The sequence below is a fragment of the Ictidomys tridecemlineatus genome, chromosome 16, assembly GCF_052094955.1.
Source record: "Ictidomys tridecemlineatus isolate mIctTri1 chromosome 16, mIctTri1.hap1, whole genome shotgun sequence".
NCBI lineage: Eukaryota > Metazoa > Chordata > Mammalia > Rodentia > Sciuridae > Ictidomys > Ictidomys tridecemlineatus.
In genome coordinates this window covers 16,170,769-16,195,189 of record NC_135492.1, presented here as the reverse complement: position 1 = coordinate 16,195,189, position 24,421 = coordinate 16,170,769, and the positions used below count along the sequence as shown (strand labels likewise).

General features: G+C 40.6%; 1 pseudogene; it reads right to left on the bottom strand.

The window, feature by feature from the left end:
- Window positions 1–20,353, bottom strand: LOC144371217 (uncharacterized; annotated as a pseudogene).
- Between the last annotated feature and the right edge of the window lie 4,068 nt (window positions 20,354–24,421).

Genomic DNA, 24,421 nt, shown 5'->3' with positions numbered 1-24,421 from the left:
CTATGCAGTATGCGTTATTTCACATGTGTGAAGCCAACAAGATGTGGCAAAGGCTTCTCCACATTGTTGACATTCATTAAGCTCCTCTCCAGTATACATTCTTCCATGTCTGTGGATCTAGCAAAGGCTTTGCCACACTGCTAACATTCTTAGGGCTTCTCTCCAGTATGAGTTTGTTCATGTGAGTGAAGGTAAGAGGACTGAGTGAAGGCTTTGCCACATTGTTTGCATACATAGGGCTTCTCTCCAGTATGAGTTCTTTCATGTCTGCGAAGGTCACAAGATCTAGCAAAAGCTTTGCCACACTCCTTACATACATAGGGCTTCTCTCCAGTATGAGTTCTTTCATGTTTGTGAAGGTCACCAGATGTAGCAAAGGCTTTGCCACACTGCTTACATTCATAGGGCTTCTCTCCAGTATGCACTATTCTATGTATTTGAAGTTTACTAGATGTAGCAAAGGCTTTGCCACACTGCTTACAATCATAGGGCTTCTCTCCAGTATGAGTTTGTTCATGTGAGTGAAGGTGAGAGGACCAAGTGAAGGCTTTCCCACACCACTTACATTCATAGGGCCTCTCTCCAGTATGAGTTTGTTTATGTATCTGAAGGTAATAGGCAGCAGTAAAGGCTTTTCCACATTGTTCACATTCATAGGGCTTTTCTCCGGTATGCATTCTTCCATGTCTGCGAAGATTACGGGATGAAGCAAATGTTTTTCCACATTGTTGACATCCAAAGGTTTTCTTTCTAGTATGTGTTCTTCCATGAATCTGAAGGTGACTAGACCTAGCAAAGGCTTTTCCACACTGCTTACATTCATAGGGCTTCTCTCCAGTGTGTGTTCTTCCATGAATCTGAAGGTGACTAGATCTAGCAAAGGCTTTTCCACACTGCTTACATTCATAGGGCTTCTCTCCAGTGTGTGTTCTTCCATGAATCTTAAGGTAACTAGAACTAGCAAAGGCTTTTCCACACTGCTTACATTCATAAGGCTTCTCTCCAGTATGTGTTCTTCCATGTGCATGAAGCAGATGGGATGCAGCAAAGGCTTTTCCACATTGTTTGCATTCATAAGGCTTCTCTCCAGTATGTATTCTTTCATGTGTATGAAGTGGACGGGATGTAGCAAAGGCTTTTCCACACTGCTTACATACATAGGGCTTCTCTCCAGTATGAGTTCTTTCATGTGTGCGAAGGTCAAAAGATCTAGCAAAGGCTTTTCCACACTGCTTACATACATAGGGCTTTTCTCCCGTATGAGTTCTTCCATGTGTGTGAAGGTCACCAGATCTAGCAAAGGCTTTTCCACATTGTTGACATTTAAAGGGCTTTTCTCCAGTGTGTGTTATTCCATGTCTCTTAAGCTCAGAGGATGTAGCAAAGGCTTTTCCACATTGTTTGCATTCATAGGGCTTCTCTCCAGTATGTGTTTTCTGATGTATTCTAAGTAATCTGGGATAAGCAAAGTCTTTCCCACATACCTTACATTTGAAACGTACATTCCCTGTGTGTGTGATCCTGTGCTTTTGAAGACTTGTCTGTGAAATAAAGGTTTGACCATCTTGTTTACATTCATAGAGTTTCTCTCCAGAATGAGTTCTTTCGTGTCTTCTAAATAAAGAGGAGAAATGAAAGGCTTTCCCACATACCTCACATTGAAAACGATTACCTCCACTGTGTGTTATCATGTGTCTTTGAACACCTGGGAGAGAAGAAGAGGCTTCACCACATTGTTGACATTCATAGGGTTGCCACCCAGTATGAGTTTCTTCATGTCTTTGAATGTCATTGGAACTGATGACTTTCCCACATGCTGTACTTTCATGTGGTCTATCTCCAGTTTGTAACAACATTTGTGTGTGAACACTTTTGAGAGAAACCAGAGATTTCCTATATTGTTTAAATTCACATGGTTTCTCTTCACATTCTTCATGCTTACAATATTTGTGTCCAGAGTGAGATGTGATGTGCCTATGAAGGAATGAAAGACATATGAAATCTTTTGCACACATAATGAAGTCACATGGATTTACTCTATTAAAATTTTTCTTTGTTTGATTAAGAATTGGAATCGATTGGAAGGTTTCCCCACACTATTCTGTGGGGAAAGTTTGAAGTTTACCATAGAACTTCTTTGAAGAAGAAGTGACCAGCACATAATTGATACCTAACTCATTCACAGTTTTCTATTTATTTATGGGTCTTTACATTTCTACCAACATCATGTAAAGGCTAGATTTTCTGACTTGTTAAAGTTCCCTGAAAATAAAGAGATTGAAAGGAAACAATCCTTTGCAACACAGCTTCTCTATGGCTATTATTTACATAGTCATATTCACATATGCGATTTAATAGTACTTTTTGCATGTCAAATACTTTGAAAAGATTGAATACCTGTTACAGATAAGTACATATTTCTGGTAAAAAATATTATAAGAATAAATAAATTTCAAATTATGCATACTTCTTCCGTTGGTTTGCTTTAAAAATTATATGACAGTTCTCAGATTCCCTCATGAATTCCTCTTGTGATTACAGTTACCTTCGGTTGCTTCCACAGTTTTCAATCTGATATTCAGTGGTCTTGTCTACCCACGTGTTACCTAAAATGAGAGAATATAACACTCTTTATGAATATTTAGGAGCTAGAAATGCTTTGCCAAACTGTAGGTGCCATTTATACTTCAATAATTCATCAACTGATTTCCTTTTCACCTTCTACATAAATGACCAAAATAAACATGAGTTCTCCGATTTGATTATTTTTAAACCATCATTATTACCTATAGAAGCCAGGTTTCTGAGGACTTCCAGCATCACATCTCTGTAAAGGTTCTTCTGGGAAGCATCCAGAAAAGCCCACTCCTCCTTGGTGAAGTTCACAGCCACATCCTCAAAGGTCACTGAGATCTGAAATATCCCACAAATGTATAGTGGAGGCCAGGAAAGATTGACAGCATGAGAAATCTGCACTCAACATGCATGATGTTCACATGATTTCCTGGCCTCCTGATTAATTTCATGATTTGGTCCATCAAATCTTTACTTCACTCAATTTCTTACACCCATTCCAACACTAGAAATTGGCTACTCAGAAGGCAAACATCATAATGATTTATACCCTTCCTCTGATGAGTTCACAGGAAGAAAGACAGGCTCCCAGATCACTCCTAACTTTTTTAATTGTTGCACCTCTATTACATGTCTTACAAATGTTCTGTGTGGTACAGAGTTAACATAAGCACTACTGATAGTACTTATCTTTAGAAAAAAAAGGTGATGAGTAGAAAAATGCAGGAATCATGAAACTAAGCATTTGAGAGAGATTCTGCCAACTACAGTGGCTCCCTGTACCTATAAGGTTAATATAGGCAACATGGTATTTACTGATGTCTTGTTTCCTCTGAAAGTCTATTGTTCCATACTTAAAGAAATGCCTAGAACCAGCCCCCACTCCGACCCTCTGGGCATGGGGTCACTAAGGAGATTCCTTCATAGACAACATTTAGACAACATTTCACACAGGTGGTCACAATGTGCTAACTGGAGATTGAGCTCATTCTGTGTGATTACACTAAGAACAACTAGAAGTTTGCAGGTGCTTTACTCCAGAACAAATTTAGTCAACTAGCTTACTATTAAATGACCAAAACAAACATGAGTTCTCTATTTGATTAATTTAATTAATGTATTAATAAACACGACAATTTGATAGTTTCTTGTGGTTACTGACAAAGTAGAATGGGGTAAGTGGAATGATAGCATGTGTCTTAGAAATAACTCAATGAGGACTTGGAAGATGGCGGCGAATGGAGTGCATCACCCCCATGTACTGCATCACTATGCAGGTGAATGACGAGTTAGAACGGCCAAATGCTATCTTGTTAGGAATTTCCAGCAAAATTGGGGTGCACCAAAACCTAGAGGAAGGATTTCCATCATCCGAAGATCGGTTACTGGGGCTCAATAGAGAGCGATTTGTCCACACAGAGATTCAAGCCGCTTATTCAGCGACTTGCCCCGCTGCTAGAGACTGCGGAGCTCGGCAGGAAATGGCGAGCTAGCAACACAGAGATAAGGCGCTGCTGATTCTGCGGGCGCCTTCCAGCTGTGCCCTCACTGTGCTCAGTTCTCAATTCTGGGTTTGAGACAGGGGAAGGAAGCAGTCCAGTCCTCTCCTCCACACCGGTCAGACCACCGAGGAAGCCAGCGGCCACCATCTTGGAGAGCTGACGCCACCATCGCCAATTTTCGACTGATTGCATCTCATTCAGTGATAGAACAGGTCTGTGACATTAAAACCATTTTCCATACAGCGGGGAAATCACATAAAATCTCTCCCCGGCTTTCCGGGGGCATGATTAACAGAGTGAATCTGAGTAGCGGTGTGGGGGAAAAGCAAAGGCACCTGACCCCCAACTCCTCCCTCCCACCAGCAACAAAAACAAAACCTGTTTCACCAGCTCTAGGAGGAGGGGCTATCGGAGGAAATCAAAACAATAAAGTGCCGGTTCCCAAAAGCCGCACTCCACGTCCAGGAAACTGCAGGCACAGAGTGTAGTTTGAACTGCCGAGAGATACCTCACAGGGATAGACCTTGCTGACAGGAGAAGCCAGGGGACTAGAAACCAGGAATTAACCTAAGCTAACAGGTTTTGAGAGACACCAGTGGGGAGAGGAGGGAGCGGCCTCACAAAGACTGTTTCCTATAGCCAGAGGACAAAATCTTGGCCCGGAAAGCACAGCACCACCTATTAGAAGTGAAGAAAATAGAAGCCTAACAGTGTCACTTTTTCTTTTAATTTTTTAAAAATTTTTCTTTAATTTTATTTTTTTTCTTTTCTACAATTATACTATTATTTTTTAAATGTAATTTCTATTTTACTGCCTTTTATTATTTTTTTATTATCATTTCCTTTTCTTTTCTATTCTTTTCTCTTTCTTTCTTCTCTCCCTCTACCTTTCTTTGTTTGCTTCCTTATTTTTTCCCATCTTTCCTCTTAAGCATGACCACCCAAATTACGTACAACTTACTAGATGAAAATAGATGAATACTATGAAACAGTCCATAGTCCAACTAAGCCCTTAACTACCCCCAAGTACTCCTGTCTATTCTCTTGTTAATATCCACCTGCATTTGAGCAACCCCCCAAAGAAGCTAACATATATTAACCTCAATACCATCAAAGTGCCCGACCTCATCATAAAATCCTAAGTTCAAACCTCAGTTCTATACATGCCATCAAATTCTGTAGACCTCTAATGAAACTAATGAATTTGCCTTAAGCACAATTAAATCCAACATCTCTAAACATTGTCTCCCAACACAAAGGAGATATAGTGGAACTATAAAAACCAAAACAAATTTAAAGAAGAAAACAGAAACAAAGCAGTCAAACAGAGTTGGAAAACAAAGTGAGCACCATGAAAAAACAAGGGAAAAAAGGATTACAAACAATGCAGGAAAGCTTAAATTCACAGGAGAACCTAGAGGCTTCAGAAAAATGGACAGAGAAAGAACTCAAGGCATACCTAACTCAGATGGAACGGAATCTTAGAGAAGACTTTTGACAGCAAGTCCAAACAATGAAAGTATACTTTGAAAATGAATTAAATAGGCAAATTCAAATGGCAAAGAATGACCTATACCAGGAGATAGAGATGTTAAAAAAAATCAAACAGTAATCCTAGAAATGCAGGAAACCATAAACCAAATTAAAAACTCAAACGAGAATATTACAAATAGACTACATCAAATAGAAGTTAGAACATCAGATAATGAAGACAAAGTGTATCAACTTCAGAAGAATATAGTCAACACAGAAAGAATCCTAAAAAATCACCAGCAATCTATCCAAGAAATATGGGATGTTATAAGAAACAACAAACTTGAGAGTCATCGGGATAGAAGAAGGTATAGAGATTCAAACCAAAGGAATGAACAACCTATTGAATAAAAGAATCCTAGAAAACTTCTCAGATATGAAATATGGAATGGATTGCCAAATCCTGGAAGCCTACAGGACCCCAAACATACAAAACCCGAATAGACCAACTCCAAGACACATAATTATGAAGATATCCAACATACAGGACAAGGAGAGAATATTAAAAGCTACGAGAGAAAGAAGGCAGATTACATTCAGGGGTAAACCAATTAGGTTAATGGCTGATTTCACATCAGAGACGTTGAAAGCAACAAGATCCTGAAACAACATATTTCAAACGTTGAAAAATAATGGATTCCAACTAAAAATACAGAATCCAGCAAAATTAAGCTTCAGATTTGACAATGAAATTAAAATATTTCACAATAAACAAAAGTTAAAAGAATTCACAGCCAAAAAACCAGCACTTCAAGGCATTCTGAGCAAAACACTACAAGAAGAGAAATTGAAAAACAGCACCCAAAACTAACATTAGGAGGTAACCCAGTAAAAAGAAGAACAAAAAATATAACCAAAAAGAAAAAAACGAGCCATATTAAAATAAATACATAAATAAGCATGTCTGGAAGTACAAACAATATATCAATAGCACCTTAAATGTTAATGGCTTAAATTCACCAATCAAGAGATTGTAAAGGCTAGTAACCTGGATTAAAAAAACAAATCCAACAATATGCTGCCTTCAGGAGACTCATATGATAGGAAAAGACATACACGGGTTGAAAGTGAAAGGCTGGGAAAAATCATACCACTCACATGGTCCTGGGAAGCAAGCAGGAGTGGCCATACTCATATGGAATAAAATCAACTTCAAACCTAAGTTAATCAAAAGGGATAAAGAAGGCCACTATATACTGTTAAAAGGAACCATCCACCAACAAGACATAACAATTATCAATATCTATGCACCAAACAATGGTGCTGCAATGTTCATTAAAAAAAAAAAACTCTTCTAAAGTTCAAGAGTCAAATGGACCAAAACAAAATAATTATTGGTGACGTCAATACACCGCTCTCTCCATTTGACAGATCCACTAGACAAAAGCTGAATAAAGAAACTGTAGAACTCAATAACACAATTAATAACCTAGACTTAACCGAAATATATAGAATATATCAACCATCATCAAGTGGATACACGTTCTTCGCAGCAGCACATGAATCCTTCTCAAAGATAGACCATATATTATGCCATAGGGCAACTCTTAGTAAATATAAAGGGGTGGAGATAATATAATGCACCTTATCTGATCATAATGGAATGAAACTGAAAATCAATGATAAAAAAAGGAAGGATAAATCCTGCATCTCCTGGAAAATGAACAATATGTTACTGAATGATCAATGGGTTACAGAAGACATAAAGGAGGAAATCAAAAAAATTCTTAGAAATAAATGAAAATACAGACACAACATATGGGAATCTATGAGACACAATGAAAGCAGTTTTAAGACAGAAATTAATTGCCTGGAGGTCATTCCTCAAAAAAAGAAAAAACCAAAAAATAAATGAACTCACACTTCATCTCAAAACCCTAGAAAAGGAAGAGCAAAACAACAGCAAATGTAGCAGAAGGCAAGAAATAATTAAAATCAGAATGGAAATTAATGAAATTGAAACAAAAAAAAAAACCATTGAAAAAATTGATAAAACTAAAAGTTGGTTCTTTGAAAAAATAAATAAGATTGACAGACAGTTAGCCATGCTAATGAAGAGAAAAAGAGAGAGAACTCAAATTACCAACATATGGGATGAAAAAGGCAATATTACAACAGATACTACAGAAATATAGAAGATAATTAGAAATTATTTTGAAACCCTATATTCCAATAAAATACAAGATAGTGAAAATATCGGTAAATTTCTGAAGTAATATGACTTGCCCAGATTGAGTCAGGAAGATACGCACAATTTAAACAGACCAATGACAAAGGAGGAAATAGAAGAAGCCATCAAAAGACTACCAACCAAGAAAAGCCCTGGAACAGATGGATATACAGCGGAGTTTTACAAAACCTTCAAAGAAGAATTAATACCAATACTTTTCAAGTTATTTCAAGAAACAGAAAAAGAAGGAGATCTTCCAAATTCATTGTATGAGACCAACATCACCCTGATACTGAAACCAGACAAAGATACTTCAAAGAAAGAAAACTACAGACCAATATCTCTAATGAACATAGATGCAAAAATCCTCAATAAAACCCTGGCAAATCGAATACAAAAGCATATCAAAAAATTGTGCACCATGATCAAGTAGAATTCATCCCTGGGACGCAAGGCTGGGTCAATATACGGAAATCAATAAATGTTATTCACCACATCAATAGACTTAAAGAACCACATGATCATCTCGATAGATGCAGAAAAAGCATTCGACAAAGTACAACATCCCTTTATGTTCAAAATACTAGAAAAACTAGGGATAACAGGATCTTACCTCAACATCATAAAAGCTATATATGCTAAACCTCAGGCTAGCATTATTCTGAATGGAGAAAAACTGAAGGCATTCTCTCTAAAATCTGGAACAAAACAGGGATGCCCTCTCTTACCACTTCTATTCAATATAGTTCTCGAAACACTGGCCAGAGCAATTAGACAGATGAAAAAAATTAAAGGCATAAAAATAGGAAAAGAAGAACTTAAATTATCACTAGTTTTGTCTGATATGATAATATATCTAACAGACCCAACAGGGTCTACAAAAAAACTACAAGAGTTAATAAATGAATTTAGCAAATATAAAATCAACACGCATAAATCAAAGGCATTCCTGTACATCAGCGCCAAATCTTCTAAAATGGAAATGAGGACAACCACCCCATTCACAATATCCTCAAAAAAAATAAAACACTTGGGAATCAACCTAACAAAATAGGTGAAAGATTTATACAATGAAAACTACAGAAACCTAAAGAGATAAATAGAAGAAGACCTTAGAAGATGAAAAAATATACCCTGTTCATGGATATGAAGAACTAACATCATCAAAATGAAAATATTATCCAAAGTTCTCTATAGGTTCAATGCAATGCCAATCAAATCCCAAGGGCATTTCCTGTAGAAATAGATAAAGCAATTATGAAATTCATATGGAAAAACAAAAGACCCAGAATAGCAAAAGTAATTCTAAGCAGGAAGTGTGAGTCAGGCGGTATAGCGATACCAGAGTTCAAACTATACTACAGAGCAATAGTCAAAAAACAGCATGGTACTGGTAGCAAAACAGGCGTGTGGACGAATGGTACAGAATAGAGGACACAGAGACCAATCCACAAAATTACAACTATCCTATATTTGATAAAAGGGCTAAAAGCATGCAATGAAAAAAGGATAGCATCTTCAATAAATGGTGCTGGGAAACTCAAAAAAATTAACAATAAGAAAACAAATAAGGGCTGGGGTTGTGGCTCAAGTGGTAGCGTGCTCGCCTGGCGTGCATGCAGTCCGGGTTCGATCCTCAGCACCACATACAAAACAAAAATGTTGTGTCTGCCGAGAACTAAAATAAATAAATATTAAAACTCCTCTCTTGGCCTGGGGATATGGCTCAAGCAGTAGCGCGCTCACCTGGCATGCGTGCAACCCAGGTTTGATCCTCAGCACCACATACAAACAAAGATGTTATGTCCGCCGAAAACTAAAAAAATAAAATATTAAAAAAAATTCTCTCTCTTTCAAAACTCTGCTCTCTCTCTCTCTCTCTCTCTCTCTCTCTCTCTTAAAAAAAAATAACCCTATCAACAAATGGGCCAAAGACTTGAACAGACACTTCTCAGAGGAGGGCATACAATCAATCAACAAGTACATGAAAAAATGTTCACCATCTCTAGCAGTCAGAGAAAAGCAAATCAAAACCACCCCAAAATACCATCTCACTCCAGTAAGATTGGCAGCCATTATGAAGTCAAACAACAAGTGCTGGCGAGGATGTGGGGAAAGGGGTACTCTTATAGATTGCTGGTGGGACTCCAAATTGGTGCTGCCAATTTGGAAAGCTGTATGGAGATTTCTGGGAAAGCTGGGAATGGATCCACCATTTGACCCAGCTGTGGCCCTTCTCGGACTATTCCCTGAAGACCTTAAAAGTGCGTAATACAGGGATACTGCCACATCGATGTTCATAGCAGCACAATTCACCATAGCTAGACTGTGGAACCAACCCAGATGCCCTTCAATAGATGAATGGATAAAAAAAAAATGTTGCATTTATACACAATGGAGTATTACGCAGCACTAAAAAATGACAAAATCATGGAATTTGCAGGGAAATGGATGGCATTAGAGCAGATTATGCTAAGTAAAGCTAGCCAATCCCTAAAAAACAAATGCCAAATGTCTTTTTTGATATAAAAAGATATAAAGAGAGCAACTAAGAACAGAGCAGGGAGGAAGAGTAGAAGGAAAAGACTAACATTAAACAGAGACATGAGGTGGGCGGGAAAGGGAGAGAAAAGGGAAATTGCATTGAAATAGAAGGAGATCCTCATTGTTATACAAAATTACATATAAGTGGTTTTAAGGGGAATGGGAAAAAAATAAGGAGAGAAATGAATTGTAGTAGATGGGGTAGAGAGAGAAGACGGAAGGGGATGGGAGGGGGGATAGTAGAGGATAGTAAAAATAGCACAATACAGAAGTCATTAATATGGTATCATGTAAAAACGTGGATGTGTAACCGATGTGATTCTGCAATCTGTAATTGGGATAAAAATGGGAGTGCATAACCCACTTGAATCTAACGTATAAAATACGATATGTAAAGAGCTTTGTAATGTTTTGAACAACCAATAAAAAAAATGAGAAAAAAAAAGAAAGAACTCAATGACCTAAAAATGTCACCATGGGCTGGAGATGTGGCTCAAGTGGTAGCGCGCTTGCCTGGCATGCGTGCGGCCCGGGTTCGATCCTCAGCACCACATATAAACAAAGATGCTGTGTCTGCCGAATACTAAAAAATAAATAATAATAAAAATTCTCTTCTCTCTCTCTAAAAAAAAAAAAAAAAAAAACAAAAAAACACAAAAATGTCACCTTGTCCAAACAACAGCCTTACAAAGTTTTATAACTCTGAAAAAAATCTTGTTAATAAATAGCAGGCACTACTTTTCTAAGTCTCACAGCAACAATGAATATCCAATGATTGTCAAACTCTTCTTAACAGCAGCCGGTTCACTACCATAATATACAGTCATGAGACACATACCAATATTCTGCTCAAGGACATTTTGATCAAGGGTGGGCCACATTTGCAATGATTGTCTGTTGTGAAAGAGATTCATCGTGCCTGTAGCAATGGTGGTGCAAACAAACCTAAGGCAGAAGCTCTTCCAGAGTGTAGTAAAGCAACAAGTTTTTAGCCCAGAATTCTGAACTATCCCACACTGACTCTGTGTGAAAGAGCCCACCATTCAAATCTGTAAGCATGCTATGATGTCTGCACAGTGATGGAAAAAAGAAAATGTTCCTGCCACTTACAGAGAAGCATACTCAAGGACTGAAACCATACAGAACCACCCCAAACAATGAAGAACCCACAATTACCCTCAGAGACATCAGCCCAACTCTGTCAGGACAATGATTCAGACAGGAGGACTTCATGGACCTTCAACCAAATGGGAAGCACACTGAGGTCTCAGGGTCACAGCAACACTCCACAGGACATAAACCACACCCCTACAAGTGCACCACCAGTGAAATCCCATGTATGCTCAAAGAACATGAGAGCTAAAGCAGAAATCAGATGAGAAGAAGCTGAAAAGCCTCCAGGAAAGGGGACATGAAACACAGGGCACTGAACAGACACAGGACAAAGAGGTGACTCAAGAGAAAAGGTGACCATTTTGAAAGAAAGAAATGTAAAAGTCCATCATAGGAAATTCATAGAGAACACCAGAGGTGGCGATGTAGTGGTGTCTAAGTCATCCAACGCACATTTCAGAAAAGAAGAGCTAAAAGTAACCAATAAAACTGCCACTTCAGAAAACCAGAGAAAGAAGAGCAAGGTAAACCTAAATTTACCACAGGTAGTTTGCTGCAGTTTGGCTGGGCACAATTCAGGAGCCACTTGTCAAAAGAAACAAACTTCACTTTTAGAACCACACACGCCAAACAAAAACGCTTCTCAGGAAAAACCCTCAGAGCCCAACTGCCTCCACCGGCTTCCCACAAGCCTCTCAACCACCCCCACTCCTCCAGCTCTTGAGGCCGATTGGCTGGGTCGCGTGGGTGGAGCCAAAAATGTCCCCGAATGAGCAGCTCCGTAGGCTGAAAGGGCGGGCAAACAGTCCAATGAGCATCACCGCAGAGGGGCCAATCATCAGCTGGCAGTCTTAAAGTTTGCTGGGGCCCCTTCGGCTGTGGCTCTCAACAGTAGGTAACAGAGAAAGTGTTGATGAAACCACAATCAGGAAATCCACAGTCTGCAAAATCAAGTTCTTCATGAACATCAGCATCACTGATTAATTAACAAAAGGCTAAGAATACAGAGGACAGGGACTGGGGTTGTGGCTCAGTGGAAGACTGCTTGCCTAGTGCTTGGTAGAAACTGGGTTCAATCCTCACTGCCACATAAAAAGAAAGAAAGTAAAAGTGTAAAATATACAACAATATTAAAGAAAAAAACAACAAGGACTGAAAACCTACTAACACATTTAAAAGTGTCATCGTCAACAATGCATTGGGACTTCAGATTATCATAAATGTGCTTGACACAAATTAGACAACTAACAGAAACTGGACCATTTCTTTGAGAGAGACAATCTCCTACAACTTACACACAAGGGGAAATACACAAAACAGATGAGCCCATGGCTGCTGAGAAAAACAGACTCAATAACTAATTACTTCCCGAAAAGGCGAGGCAAGGCTCTGACATCTCAAACAGGCTTTCATGAGACACATAAGAACTGACACCAATTTTCTACTTTGTTTTCAGAACATAGAAACTGAGTTAACACCTCCTAAGTCTTCCTGAGGCATAAGTTACCATATTATCCAAATTAAATAAAAAAAACTATTGAATAGAAAACTATGAATGATGCTCATAATCATAAATGCAGAGGGCTGGGGATGTGGCTCAAGAGGTAGCGCGCTCGCCTGGCATGCGTGCGGCCCGGGTTCGATCCTTAGCACCACATACCAACAAAGATGTTGTATCCGCCGAGAACTAAAAAATATTAAAAAAATTCTCTCTCTCTCTCTCTCTCTCTCTCTCTCTCTCTCTCTCTCTCTCTCTCCCTCTCTCCTCTCTCTCTCTTTAAAAAAAAAGAATCCCCCAATAAAACAACCTGTTTAAAAAAAAATAAAATAAATGCAAAATTTAATCATAATTGCAAAAAAAATGTACAATTAAGTCATCACACTCCAAATGTCTATGCAAATGATGTGAAAATTATGGGCACAGGAACCCTCACTGCAGTGACTACAGCAGCCATATCCACAACGGCCCAAACCTAGAGGCAAGGAAGATGCACCTTTCAATACTGAATGGACAAGCTGCAGTTTAACCACACCAAACAGCATCACCCAGAAAATGAGCTCTGCAGCCTGGAAAGATACAGCACCCTTAAAGGCGCACTGGTAAGTGAGAGAAGTCAGCTTGAAATGGCCAAGTGCAGTAAGATTCCAAGTCAAGAACATTCTGAAAAAGACAACATTATAGATGCACTAGCAGAACTGATGGGTTCCAGGGACTTAGGGAGCAGAGCAGTGAAACTCTTCTGTATGACATTATCTTGTATACGACGTGACACACACAATCACATCCAAGGAAGAGGAACCCTAAAGTAAAGGATGAACTTTGGCTTATCCTAAATGTTGCTTCATCCATTCTCTTTATCAAATGTTCAACACTGGTTTAGTAACTAACAAACACCCTACACCAATGCAATATGTTGAAAACAGTGGAGACTATCAGCTGGAGAGAAGGGGTATTTGATACTATGTGTAATGGCATGTTAAATTGTCACCTTGATTAAATTAAAGAATGCCGATGATTAATGAGCTTCTGGGTGTGTCCATGAGGGTGTGTCTACAAATGATGGGTATACGGGATAGTGAGCCAAACTGGAGAACCTCCTTAAGCTAGGCAGCACCATCCAAGAGGATGGTGTCTTGGGTGAAACAAAATTCTTCACTCTCCCAAAGTGGACTCTGCCAGTGATTCTCTAGTGAGTTTCCAGAACCTTTGGTCTGGACTAAGGCAGCACCATTGATCCCCCTTGTTCTGAGGATTCAGCCTCTGCGACTTGGCAGCTACCACTTCTCAAGCTCTCCAGCCTGTAGATGGCCACTGTGAACATCCACCTTTGGGTCAATTAGGCCAATCTAATGAATCCCCTTTGATAATCATACTTCCTGTAGATACTGTTACTCTAGAGAACACTAACTAATAAACTATGTAAGCCTAAAATTGCTCATAAAAACAAAGATTATCTAATAAAGAAGTAAATAAACTACCAAGCCATGAAGTTTTAAAAATGTATACATAGAAAAAATATGATATGCTAAATACCTTTTTCATAATAATGCAAAAATAAAGCAAAGAAGAAGAGTCATAGTTACAAATTTCAAAAGTATGAACAAAAGCAAGAAAACTGATTTTCAATACTATTTTCATCTGGAAAGAAATTGGATGATAAGTCTTCAAAACTCATTCCAACTGCTGGTGTAGTGATGTGCACCTGTAATTTCAGCCACTAGGGAGGTCAAGGCAGGGAAATGGCAAAAGTTTGAGGCCTCTATCAGCAAAATAGCAAGACACTCAGAAATTTAGTGAGACTGGTCTTCATCAAACATAAAAAGGAGGTCTGGGACTGTAGCTGAGTGGCAGACCACTTACTAACATGTGTGAGGCACTGGGTATGATCCTCAGCACCACAAATAAATAAATAAAATAAAGGTATTCTGTACATCTACAACTATACAAAATATTTTTTAAAAAAGAAAAAGAAAACATACATAAATAAGAAGGGCTGAGGATGTGCTCAGTGGTCGATTGCCTGTAGGTTTATTCCCCAGTAAAACACCTGCCCATCTCCAGAACGTTGCTCACAAATTGAAATTTATTTCTGGAAGATAACTAAGCATGAGCAAGTCCATGGCATCAATTCCCAGCACTCAATAAGGAAGCAAATAAATAAACAACAGTCTACAATACTAATTCTCTTGGGCTGGAGAGTAGCTTGATAAAATACATGTAATGAGAGAGAAAAATGATTATGATACAAAAGGTACACAATTAGAGGCATAAAAACACAACAAAATCAGTAGAAAGACACCACACTTTCTCACAAAGAAGAGTGAATGTTTCCATGTTCTAAACTCTCTGAAAAAACACTGAGCTTTTCAGCAAATACTGTGAAATTTAGGGCATGGTTTACTGTATTTTGGAGGTAAACTTAAAAAAAACTATATCTAAAAATGGAAATAAGAGGGTTGGGATTCTGGTTTAGCAATAGAGTGCTTGCCTAGCACGTGAGAGACCCTAGGTTTGATAATCAGCATCACATAAAAGTAAATAAATAGGTATTGTGTTCAACTACAGCAACAACAAAAAAATACTCTTCAAAAAATTGGAAACAGTAAACTGTATCTAAGACCAGGCAAAATGTTGTACAGGACAGAGAGAATAGAGAGAGCATTTATGTTACACCCAAGTTTCATAAGCTAAAAAGCTAGCTCCCAAAGGGGTGACTCTACCAGGAGGCAGTTGGGAGGGAACAGGAATTAGGTGACATGGTGAGGGGATCACCACCCTTATTTAGACACATGGATCTCTCCTTTGCAGAAAACAGGTGTCATTTACTCTTTCACTGATATTCAGTGATTAAATGATTACAATTGGGTAATCAAGGCATTGCCAAAATTGTCCTTAATAATTACAATGAAGACAGGTGTGATGGTGCACACCTGTAACCCCAGCAGCCCTAGATGGTGTAGCAAGACTCTGTCTCAAAACAAAGAATCTAAAAGGGGCTGGTGGTTAAGCACCTCTGGGTTCCATTCCTGATAAGATAAAACCACACAGTTAACATGAACCTGCCAAGGTCAGACAACAACGGTGAAAAACTGTCGTCCTTCGTCAAATTCATCACCTTGTGAAGGACAGATACTAGTTTTCATGAAATCACATTCATAAATTTGTCCACCACTATTTTAATAGAATTGGACTCAAATTCTGCAGCAATAATGCAAGACAGACTTTCTCTGTATCTTACGTGGTATTTAGGAATCCAGGGTTGGATTTCAATTTGAAACCACTTAAAAGACAAATCTGAATCTTACAAACTTTTTATACATACTCAGGGGTAGCAAAAGGTAAATTAGGTAATTAAATGTTTTCTTTTTCTTTTTTTCTTTTTAGTTTGATACCCCCGAGATTAAACCCAGAGATATTTTACTACTGAGCCACATCCCCAGTCATTTTTACTTTTTATTTTGAGACGCAGTCTCACCAGGTTGCATAAGGCCTAGCTAAGTTGCTAAGGCTGTCCTCAAATTTGCAACACTCCTGTCTCAGCCTCTGGAGCAGGAAGGATCACAGGTGTGCACCACTGTATCTGGCTGTAATCTGGGATTTTTAACAACAACAAAAAAAGGTGGATTTTAATCCGCCTCTCTCTTGCCTCTTTAATAATAGTCCATCCCATTTGGCTCTGAATAAATAAACCTGGGCCTCAGATAAGTGAGCACATCATTTCAAAGTGATACACAGAAAGCTTTGGTGCTGAGGGAGCACAGATGTGTCAGGCTCAAAAGGCAGGGAAGGTCCCTGACAGCTGGGACATGCTTCCTCCTGGTCTTGCTCATGAAAAGCATCCAGGATCACCCTCCCAGGCACCTGTACCATGACTCCAGTCTATGAGGCTTTTCAGCTTTGCACACCTCTGCACTGGGGTGGGTGGTCCTTATGCTCTGGGAGAGGTTTTGCTCCTTCACACCATGAGAAACTAAAAGGGCAGGAGTCACTGCTCACCTGGCCCCTCAGCACCAGCATCCATAGGCTGACTGTCCACCTGTCTCCAAGGAATAGGAACAGAGCTTGGGGAAAACAAGGTCCTAAGAAGTAGCTGTTTAGATGAGGCCTTTTCCAGATGATTCCTCAGCCCAGGGCCCCCAGCAGCTTCCCTGAGAGGCTGCACCTCACACCTCAGGCTGTCCTCTGGGAGCAGCTGACCCAGGGTCTGAAATTCTGTTCACCCTGCAAGGCACAGGGCAGATGTGGGCACTCTGTGGCAGCTTCAGGAAAGGATAGTGGCTGAGGACATGGGACTCTGGGAGGTGTCTAAAGGGAACCTCTACCCAAGAAATCTCACATGGTGCCTACACCTAAGGAACATAAAAGAAAAAGCACAAGATTTTTACAGCTGTGAACTCAAGTTCTCTATACAGTTGCATCTACATCAAAGAACCTTCAGAGTACTTGACTTTGGCTAACTAGACCACCATGAGGGTGGAAAGGCAGGGTTCTGTATGGAGAGCAAACATTATCTTGGGCTATCTTAAGCCCTTTAACAGCCAATCATCTTAATTTCTGTATCAGACCACAATCTCACAACTTCTCAGAATACATCACTAGCCTTACCAGACGTCTCCAAAATCTACCAAAGCTCACAATGCAATAACAGACATACAGAAGAAATTTTCTTTATTTTTTTTCTGTACCCCACCAATCTGATGTTCCTACCAATGCAATTGGTTGATGCAGTAATACACAGTTTCTTTTTATAAAAGTTCATGGAGGCCAGGCACACTGGCACACAACTATAATCCCAGCACCTTGAGAGGCAAAGATAAGTGGATTGCTAAATTCAAAGCCAGACTCAGCAATTTAGTGAGACCCATCAGGAACTTAGTGACATCTTGTCTGAAAATACAATATAAAAAAGACTGGGAATGTGGCTCAGTGTTTCAGTGCCCCTGGGTTCAATCCCTGGTATATTAAAAAAAAGAGAAAGAAAAAAAGAAAGAAAGAAAATTAGAAAGAAAGAGAGAAAGAAAGAAAAAAAAAAGAAGTGATGTAATCTCTTCAAAGCAGGGTCACACACATCATTGAGGGTAACTCGAATCCATGTTCCTTAGTATGATAATTAATATTTGGGTTAAAATGAACTATTTTCTGCAGCTGGGGTTGTCGATGCCTTTAAACCCAACAGATTGGGAAGCTGAGGCAGGAGGATCACAGCTTTCAGGCCAGGCTGGGCACCATAGCCAGATCCTTTCTGAAAATCATACTGAAAAGAGCTGGGAATGAAGGACAGTAAAGGAATCAGAGATTATTGTAGTGGCATCCTCTTTTTGCACAGAAAATTGAAACTGGGTTTCTCCAGAAATCTTCACCATGGCTAATTTTAGGACTGTCAACAAAAGAGTGTCCACAAAAAAGTTCAGTGTAGATAAACTTCCTATTTTTGTGTTGCCCTATTTTACTGGGCTGCTAGTCTTAAAGAAATCAGCACTCCTGGCTGGGGATGTGGCTCAAGGGGTAGCACGCTCGCCTGGCATGTGCGTGGCCCGGGTTCGATCCTCAGCACCACATACAAACAAAGATGTTGTGTCTGCTGAGAATTAAAAAATAAATACTAAAAAAATTCTCTCTCTCTCTCTCTCTCTAAAACAAAAATTAAAAAAAAAAAGAAAAAAAAAGAAAAGAAATCAACACTCCAGGTGCTGGACTTCCCCTTACTAGTTTTTTACACACTTGTATCCAGAATAATAGTGTGTAGAAATGTGCAAACAAGGCCTCTGGCCTTGAGCTGGGCTTCACAGACAAGTCACCAACTGGGCTCCATGATAACAGCTGGTGGGGGAGGAAAGAAAGGGGAGAAGAAGCTCTCCCCTCCTCAGGTACTGTCCTAGAAGGGTTAACTTGGTCAGGATAGAGAAAGAAAAACCAGCTTTTATGTGAGTGATGTGACAATTTGACTATGGTGACTCCACTTTGTGAACTCAGCCATGACACTCAAAAAGCTCATAACTGGGGCAGTTTGGATTCTTTTGTTCATGAAAATTCCCCAAGAACACAGAATGATCTATGGGGCCAACTGGAGACTAACTGACCACAACTTTCAGACTTGCTTATGTTGCCTGAACACCCAAAATTCTCTTTTGTGGTTTTTGTGCTTAAATATGGAGCCAACTGAAGGCAGGGGTACCACTCTGACTATCTCATTCTTTCAAGAGCACAGTGTCTGCCACTGGCCAGCAATAAAGGCTTAACTGGAATGAGACTGTGTAGTCTGAGAGTTATTTGGGGGTCCCGGTATTACAATGTAAACTTCTGAGCCCTTCCCCTTACATGCTGGGTATAAAATTCTGAAACCACCTGAACTCGGGGTTGAGGGGATGGATGGATTGATTATAGCGAAAACAGTGCCCTCTGAGACTGGCTGCTGCCAGATAAAACTGTTTCCAGCTACCTTCAGTGCCTTGCCTCCTTTGTCCCTACATCATTATTACCCTGTGTGCTTACCTAAGTACAGGACTGGTGTGACTCTATATCATACACTCTCAGAAAAGAGAGCAGTTATACTCTATTGATGTAGCCCAGAATTCCATATCCCTGGGATCTATAAACAACACCCTTATTCCCTTTAAAGCAGTTATTCTGACCAAACATAAGGAAGTGTTAAGTGATCATTCTTTCAGTCAAGAATAATATTCACAAATAGAAAACAAATGCTTTCAAAAGTGTTCTTCTTGCCAGGGACATTAGCACAGGCCTGTAACCCAAGTTAAGCGGGAGACTGAAGCAGGAGGATCACAAATTGGAGGCCAGCCCAGCTTCCAACACAAGGGGAAAGGAGGAAGAGAGGGGTGAGGGAGGGAGGAAGGGACAGGGGGAGGAAGATTGATTGATTCTTTCCAATATTTCACTAAGCGATAATGACAATTAGCAGACGGTGTCTATTTGAAACGAGTGGGAAGAAGAATGTGTGGCCAAGCTGTGAGGTGGAGGGAGGTGGCCTTTTAGAAGGAAGGAGGCGCCTGCAATTTGGAGGACCTCCACTAGGTGAAGCTCCACTGGGAGAAGGAAGGTGCATTTGTGGCCCTGCTTCCTACACGTTGGGAAAAAGTGAATGCGGGCCACAGGTAGAAAGCAAAGGGGACACCTGGGACCTGAGCCACCCTTCCAAACCCAGGAAACCAGGGGGCGGGGCCCAGGGCCACCCGACATCGGCGACTCCGCGCCAGTCCGCAGCTCACCCGCCCGCCAGGCCCCAAGGCAGGTGCTGACCGCCTCTCTTCAGCGAACTCACCATTTTTGGCTTCTCTGGTGACCTGGCGTCCTCTGGAGGAACCTCTGGGCACTCGAGATCCCCGAGAACACGGGCAGCGCAGTCACTGTGGTCCCTGGAGCAGAGAACACGGGGCCTGGAGCAGGAGTAGCCCAGTCGGTGAGGAAGAAAACCCCGGGAGCTTGCGGAAGCCCGCCCTTCCCATCCCTCTGCGCACTGATTGGACAGTTCCCCCCAGCGACCCGGATGGATGGCCTCCAGGCCCGCCTCTGGATTGTGACTGACAGCTGAAATCGTCCAATCACTGGCTGAAATTGGGTAGCCCTTTTCAGGAGGAGCTTACAGGCTGTGCTGGGAACGAATCCAGGTGGGAAGTCTTGGCTTAGCCTCTGTGACAGAGGTGACGCCTAGCGCTGAGCTGGGCTTCAGCCATAGAGTGCTTTCCGAGCTTGGCGAGGCCCTGGGTTTAACCTCAACACAAAAGCAAAGCAGAGCTTCTCCAGGAGGCTGAGGCTGGAGGAGCCCAAGGTCAGGTCTGCATCTGCAAACAGTGAGACCCCGTCTTCAAATAAAATGAAAAGGGTGGGGATGGAGCTCAGAGGACGGGGTCAAGCCCCTTTGGGTTTATTCTCTAGTACTTTAAAAAAGAAAGTATGATATTTTATTATGTATTATATATATACTATATATTTTATATATATAAAATATATATCATATATTTTTTATAAAATACATATAATATATTATATATTTTATATATAAAATATGTATTTTATATAATATATTCTATATATAAAATGGATATTTTATATAATATATTTTATATATAAAATATTTTTTATATGTAAAATATATATTTATATATATAATATATATATATTTCTCACACCAAATAAATCTAATCAGAATATTATCTATAATATATATAATATATATAATACATATAAATATTATATTTATGTATATATTTTTTCTCTAGCTGATGCGACCTCATGTGATTTAGAAAGACACAGTCTCCAAATTTTTGAAGCACTTTTCAAAGATATCATATATATGACTCATATATAATATCTAAAAATAAAAAAAATTTGAAAACTATTTAGTCACTCTCCTCATCTCCTGGCCTCTGTTTCTTCGAGGAGGCTCCTGATCTATGAAAGGAAGCAACTGGGGTTGGCTCTGATGCCCAAGGCTCCCTCCCCAGCAGAAAGGGTGGTGAGGAAGGAGGGCAATCCTCTAGGGCAGCAATGTGGGGTGGAAATAAAATGGGTGCTTTGTGCTTAGTGTCGGTGTTCTACTGTGACCAGTGCAGCTACACCAGGAGGACAAGGAAACCCTGTTCTTAGCCTGTCTTCAGATGCTGACAAGGACTTTGAGGTTTATAGAAAGGGTAATCATAGGCATGTATAGATAGGGGAGATTGTATCTAGGATTTAGTATTATCTGTAGGATTTAAGCTTCAGGCATCTGTGGTCTTATAACCTGTCTGTGAACTCACACTCAGTTGCCCCCTGGACGCATGTCACTCTATTGCACAGACTGACCTCACTTTGTCAGAAGAAAGTCCCCCTCCAGTGTATTCTTTCCATGTCAAGGTTTTCAACAAAAGCCACAAGCCATAGGAAGCAACATAGCCCCAGGAGCTGACCCAGCACTCTCAGCATCCTGGGTTTCAACTGATAGTCCAACCAGAAAGAAACCAAATCCCTGCTCTCCTGGGCCCATTAACCCTGCATATAAACCATAAAAAATTGCCACTTGGGGCCAACACTGCCTGTCATGTCTAACCCCTCTTGGAAATTAAGTACAATTTTTTTTCTCTACTCTTAAGTTGGGCTTTGTGAAGTCTATCACATCCAGCTCACTGGCCCAAGTTCATTCTACCAAACAATATTGCCCATGGCCAAGGGGGCTATTGTGTAAAAAGTCGTATTCCCAGAGGTGTGGAAAAGTGGACACATAGCTACCAGGGCTGAGAATTAAATTCCAGGTGCCTTTATTGTCCCCCATGTTAGAGATTGAATTGAGGGCAGGGGCACTTTGCCACTGAGCATCCCTTTTATTTTGCTTCAAAGAAGGTGGGTGTGAGCATAACTGTAATGGGCCTGAGAGAATAACTCCAGATGGTGACTCCAAGATACTATCAATCCAATGAAGAAGTTGACAAATCAGAGGGTGAGACCAAGCATAGTTGTTCATGCCTGTGATTCCAGAGGCTCAGGGGGCCGAGACAGGAGGATTGCTTGTTCGAATCTAGCCATCAGCAAAAATGAGGTGCTAACCAACTCAATGAGAGCCTGACTCTAAATAAAATACCAAACATGGCTGGGTGTGAGAGTATTTTGCCTTAAATGTACAATTGAGATATAAGAAAGGCAGCCTGAGGGCAAGTAGAGCAAAATGGAGAGTCACGTGTACAGCCTCAGACTGTGGATGTGGCAGATCCCGAGTCCGTGCACCTGAACCACCCTGGACACACAGGAGGTCGGGGAGGGGTCACCCTGACCAAGAGAGAAAGAAACAGTGTTGATTCAGGGAAAGTCAAAAGTGACTAGGTCCAACATGCACTCAATCCAAGAAGACTTTTCTGGCACAAAAGGACAAAGGGAGTTGGGGACAACTAAGGGTGTATTGCTTTATATGAAAATATGTGGGGGTTTTGATACCAGGGATTTAACTGAGCACTGCCTAACCACTGAGCCAAACTTCCAGATCTTTTTTACTTTGACACAGGGTCTGCTAAGTGGCTTAGGGCCTCCCTAAGCTGCAGAGGCTGGCTTCCAACTTCCAGTTTTCCTGATTTAACCTCCCAATCCACTGGGATTTCAGGCATGTGCCACTCTGCCCTGCAGCATGCTTCTTTAAACAGCCCAGTGGGACACAGGGAAACCAAGGTGAAGATCTGGAAGTTGGTGCACCCCATAGTACTTTGCCAAAGAGGAACTGGGGTGGAAAGCGGGGACCCTTGTGAACCAGAGGATAGAATGCTGACTGCAACTTGCCTACTCGCCCAGATGTTCTATTCTGTCACACTTTCAGCAAAATCTGTGCTTTTTTCTGTACCTGTGTCTCTTAGTCTTTTAGGGGACACAGGCAAGAATGGTGGGAACAGACGGTTAAGAGAATAATCCTTTAAAATGGGCCCGCCGTGCTGACCAGCACATGCATGATTTCCAAAACGCAATTACCTGCAATTCTGCCTGGCCCAAGTGGACAGGAGATGTCACATACCTCAGCCAACTGCCTGTGGTCTGCATGAAAAATGCAGGCAGGAAACCCCCTAAGAGGAACCCAAGTGACTATGCAGGGACAGACTTTGTGACTCTTTCCACAGGCCAGATTTTGGAAGAAAAGATAATTCTTTGGATAAGAATCCAATTAGAATGGCTCAGTGTGGGCCAAGGTGACATAGAGTTGCCATGACCCTCAAGACTTGAAAGTATGATGTCACCCTGCTGTCAAAATTCCAAAAGTGCACCTGGGCAGGATTCTCTGGAAACTTCCCACAAACTCCAATAAAACTAGAGTGCAGAAGAGGCACAGGGTCCCTCTGCTGTCTGAGAGGACCCACTCTCACCCTTGAGAATGTCCCCTTCCCCTTCAAAAAGTTCATGCCTGTTACAGGGCGACATGTCTGAAAACTTTCTGATGTGATTGCAAAAATCAAGGGTTCAAGGGGGTCTTTTTACTGCCTCAGTTTCTCAGGAGGTCCCAGGTCTACAATGAGTTCATTCACTTAAAAAAAATTAGAAACTTTCATTAACAAACAGCAAAAAAAAAAAAAAACAATAACAACAAAAATAGATCAGTAACCTGCTAGAGCAGCCTCCACAATTAGCTTCACTCTGTCTCAAAATAAAACTTGCAATACAGATGTAGTTCAGGTCATGTAGTTCAGAGGGCCAGGCATGGTGGCGCACACTTTAAGTCACAGCAGCTTGTGAGGCTGAGGCAGAAGGACCATGAGTTCAAAGCCAGCCTTAGCTGTTGAGGTCATAAGCAATTTGGTGAGACCCTTTCTCTAAATAAAATACAAAATAGGGCTGGGGTTGGGGCTCAGTGGTTGAGTGCCCCTGTGTTCAATCCCCAATCCCCACCCCTCTCAAAAAACACATAAGAAAATAGAATGTAAAAGGGCAGATATAAATCTAACGACATCAACATGGTGAGGTTGAAGCTCACAGTACATACAGGCTTAAGAGTCAGAAATCTGGACAGGGACCATG